At 47.6% G+C, this 5000-nt stretch overlaps 1 protein-coding gene across 1 annotated transcript in view; it reads left to right on the forward strand.

Annotated features, from left to right (window-relative positions):
* Positions 1 to 2411: 2411 nt before the first annotated feature.
* Positions 2412 to 5000, forward strand: part of LOC115549436 (leucine-rich repeat and immunoglobulin-like domain-containing nogo receptor-interacting protein 3) — a 37238-nt gene continuing 34649 nt past the window's right edge. Inside the window, exon 1 of the mRNA XM_030364636.1 lies at positions 2412 to 3123. The gene's annotated coding sequence lies outside the window, so the exon portion shown is untranslated. The remainder of the gene's footprint in view (positions 3124 to 5000) is intronic.

Below are 5000 nucleotides of genomic sequence, written 5' to 3' on the forward strand. Positions count from 1 at the left end.
TTAGATTCTTAACCTAAAAAAACTGTGAAAGTATTACCAGTCGCACTTCAATTTATCTAATGTGACAGTAAAGCCGCATTGGCCCGAGCGTCTTATAGTCCATTCAATCTAGATGATAATATCTATTGCCTAAGCTTTCTCTCCGTCTCCGCCTTCAGCACAACCTAAAGCCAATACCTTATCTCTTTTCATCCTAGTCATATGTGTACACTTGTAGAACACCCCATATATATGTATCGCACAGCAGCAAGCACTCTTTGTATACTGTGCAAATGCAAAGCTGGGACTGCAAATATGCCCAACAGGTAAATATGCGGTTGGCCTTTTGTGTTTGTGTATCGGATTTTCCTGCTTACAGCAAGACACGCGATGAATGAAACAAATGAAGCTTGCAGTGCTTTGCCAGGGCCTGACATTCATGTTTGAACAGCGAGGGTTTAGGCGTTGAAGCCCAAGCTCCCTCTGCTTCTCTGACAACATGCATCTATAAACATGCACCTCAACAGCTACAGGACATATTGCACACAAGTTTACAAACTGGTGATGTGTGAAATTAACTCTGAAATAGCTTCGTTTTTTTTGTCATTTATACACAGGGTTGAACACAGTACTAGGTAAACGCATCATGCCTCTGCCTCTGGTGTGTTTCACCCAAACGGCCATGATATTTCAACAGCAAATGATGAAAAATAGAGCAGGGTTAATAACCCAAGGAATTGAACGTCGATAGAGCTTCACTCCACACTTTCACTCATGCCATAAAATGTATCGCGAAAATGATGTAAAAATTTAACTACCAAAATCCTAGGACTTCTTTATTAAAGGGTAACTGCGGCAGGAAAGAATGATCACCGCTACGCTTGCACACCAGCACAGAACCAGTTGCATGTGCGAGTGATCTGAGGAGCCCTTGTGACATAGTGATTTCACCGAGTGTCATCACTGCTGGGCAACAGTAATCCGATACACCCACCGCTGCGGTAACTAGCTCGAGATGGGTGAGGATACATATTACCCTCAGCGAGAAACACACGGCGCTGTTTACCTTGGATTACACTTGGATGCCCAACATCCAGTCCACATTAATCAGAGAGTAATGTAGAACAAAATGGTTTGAGTGTAGAAATCCATTTTGTATTGATTAACGAGAGCTCCAATAACGCAATCATAGACGCTGGTGTCTTACTCAGGTTTGGCTGTTTGTGTGTGTGTGTGTGTGTGTGTTTGTGTGTGTGTGTGTTTTTTGTGTATGTGTTCATCCATCCATCATAGCCATGCTCATGTTTAAGGGTTATATTGTTGACTCCGGTTCACTGAAAGGTCTGAAAGTCAGGGGCTTGCTGCCCGACCCTTGACCTCTGGGCTAAAGTGCAGCCGCCTACCCTCCTGGGGTGACCTTCAGGGCAGCCTACCTGGCAACATCACATATGAGAGAATGGGGGGGGGGGTCTGTGTATTTCTATGCGTACTTGTGTGTGTGTGTGTGTTGGTGTCCTTGCATGTGGGTTCGTGTGCATGCTTGCGTGTGTGGTTGTTTTTTGCCTGTGTGTTTGTGTGTGGTTGTCTATATCCATGCATGTGTCTATGTGTTTGTGCCTGTGTGTCTTTGTGTGTGTGTGTGTGTGTGTGTGTGTGTGTGTGTGTGTGTGTGTGTGTGTGTGTGTGTGCGGGTGCGGGTGCGGGTGCGGGTGCGTGTGCATTGCTCATGTGTAGTTAATTCCCTCTGTTGGGTGTTTGGAGCTCGCAGGCCAATGATCTGATATAGCATGACATTGGAGCAGGACAGAAAATATCCATTCTCCCTCTCTCGCGCTCCCTTTCTCTCTGTCTTGCTCGCTCTTTCTCACTCCCCAGCCCTCCACTGTCTTCACATTTATCTTCGTCTGCCTGCTTGTTTATTTGCCTCTTTCCCTTCCACCAAATGCAGTTGGATGGCAACCACCACGCCAGCTTACACCTGTGGAAATAAATCCCTCAGTAGCAGACAGTGTTTGCAAATCTTTGATATCTTAACAAGATTCTGTCAATCCTATCGATGTAAAACCCTCTCTTTTTTACCTTCAGCTTCAGATGGCAATCATATTGTCAACGTGTTTTATTTTCCTCTCCACCTCATATATATATAAAAAAAGAAGGAAATAAAAAAAACAATGCAAAAAGGATACATATATATCACCACTATTCTTTCCCTTCACGCTTTCCTCCCCGCGCGCCGCTTTGGAGAGATTCCCTAAGCGGCGATGATGATGGCACAGGAATTGTGAAGCCAAACAGCCGGAGCGGTGGCACACAGACAGCCACTGAGGAGAAGGGAGGGGGGCTTCGTGAGATGAAGATAGAGAGAGGGAGAGGGAGGGAGAGAGAGAGAGAGAGCGAGGGAGGGAGGGAGGGAGCGTGTTCAGTTAGTCGCTTAGCACCCCGAGCGAAGCGTGCACTGGGAAAGCGGGAGAGCGAAAGGCAACAGCTACGGCAGCAACAGAGCCAGTACACTCCCCTTCTCTCTTCCCTCGTGATCTGGGCTCCGCGGAGGAGGGAGGCAGAGGGCACCGTGCCCCCCTGCTGAGGAGCACCGTCTCTGGGGACCCAACCCCGCACCAGCCCCTCCTGTGCCTGGATCAGCTCCGGCTTTTTTCTGTTGTTGTGGATAACGAGGAACGAGGCGTGAGAGGAGGTGTGTGTGCGTGTGTGCGTGCGTGAGTGCGTGCGTGTGCGTCCGTGTGCGTCCGTGTGTGTGTGTGTTTACACGCAAGCCACTGAGTGGCGAGGAGAGCGCGACAGAGATAGAAGAGAGTCAGAATCCGAGGAGGAGCGAGCGGAACGAGTGGAGAGAAAGGCAAACGGGGATGAGTGGCAGGTTTGGCACGGCTGCCGATGCCAGGGTCTGAGCGTGAGGGAGGCAGGAACAGAGAGGAGGAGAGAGAGGGAGGGCGGCGCTAGAGAGACACACAGAGCGAGGGGGAGAAGGAGAGAGAGCCGAGGAGTTGAAGGCTGGCACGCTTGGATTCGGCACTGGCAACTTATGTGCAGACGGCGCGGGGAAGACAGAGACAACACAGACACACACACTTTCCCACCGAGAGCCGTGCCAATGAGGAGGAACCGCAGACCACACTCCAGTCCCGGGTACGTTACCGTACACCATACTCTGGCGTTGCATGGCGACGTGCAGCATGTATTTATGTATGTATGTAACAACACCGATTGGTCATCCATGATCCAAATGCGAACAGTTTGTATGTTTCCTCCTCCCACTCATAATACAAGCACTTGATGCACTAGAGAGAAGGTTTAAGCCCAGGGTGATGTGTATGTACTTTGACATTTCTCTCCAATTAAATTCTTCCAGTGGTGAGATAGCAAGCCAAACGAGGGGTTCTTCTGTGTGATTGTGTGTGTGGGCGTGTGATTGTGTGTCTGTGTGTGTGTGTGTGTGTGCATGTTTGTTCGGTCTATACATCAAGCACTTACCTTGTATCACGTATCTCCTCGTAAGGGAAAGTGTGTCGTAGCGATGGAGGCATTTCATCATTGGTTTTGTAGGATGAGCGATGAAAGGGTGTCAGTTCCCTTCGGTGGTAGATACAGATGTGGATAGATTATTGTTGGCTGAAACTATACACCTCCAGCATCCCAGTTAAGGTTATCATGAATCTCCTTTGAATCTCATGATGTTCATATGTATTTTTCTTGTGGGTAGCTTTGTATGGCCAGCGACAGTGAGTCCAAATCTGACCCTAACTTTTCTACGTGTGAGTGACTTTATGAGTGAATGGCTCAACACTTCAGTCACGGATCATCCGCTTGTCTGTCGACAATGTAACCAATCAGAGCCCTCTTTTTTCCCCCCCTTCCGTTCCGCATAACCGCATGTCTAAACTCCCCGCGACCTTGCAAACATTTGCATCTGAGATTTGTTTGCCCTGGTGTGGAGAATCTGTTGCATATTCCGGGCCAGCTTGTTCTGCTGTCCGTCACGTGTATAATTTAATGTTATGGCAGATACATCTGGCTGAGGGTGGCAGGATCTGCATGAAATCTACCTTTTATAGCCAGTCCAATCTTCTCCCCCCCGGCCCCTACCCACACAGAGGCACACATACACACACACACACACACACACACACACACACACACACACACACACACACACACACACACACACACACACACACACACACACACACAAACACACACACACACACACACACACACACACACACACACACACACACACACACAAACAAATATGCATGCACACATATGCACACACACGCACACACGAACACACACATGTGCACACATATGCACATTTAAAAACACACACACACACACACACACACACACACACACACACACACACACACATACACACACACACACACACACACACACACACACACAAACACACACACACACACACACACACACACACACACACACACACACACACACACACACATTTGCACACTCATACACATACACACATATGCTCCCTCCAATTCCATCATCCTTGTCCAACTTCATTTCCTTCCCCTGTTTAATCTCATGTTGTTATCACAGCCCTCGCCTGTCCTATTCATCTGTGGCTGGCCCTGGCTGTAGTAGAGCAGCTAAGAGCACCAGACCCCCACCCCCTGTCCGTTCACGCTCACCCTAATGTTACTCAGTGAAGCTTCTCACGCTGAGTCATCTTACACCATTTAATGTTACTGGATGTTACTCACATAATGTAAGGTAATGTTACTCTGTGTAACTCACATAATGTAATGTTACTCAGGCAGCCACATTATGTAACGTAATGTTACTCAATGCTACTCAAATATTGTAATGTTACTCACGCAGTCACATTATGTAATGTAGTGTTACTCAAGTATTGTAAGTCTTATTATGTTAAGCAATGTTACTCACGTTACAATATGGAGTCCCATATTGTAATGTTACTCACACAGTCCCATTATGTAACGTAATGTTCCTCAACGTGACTCATGCTGTAACCTCGC

Source organism: Gadus morhua, chromosome 8 (assembly GCF_902167405.1).
Source record: "Gadus morhua chromosome 8, gadMor3.0, whole genome shotgun sequence".
NCBI classification, from domain to species: Eukaryota; Metazoa; Chordata; class Actinopteri; order Gadiformes; family Gadidae; genus Gadus; species Gadus morhua.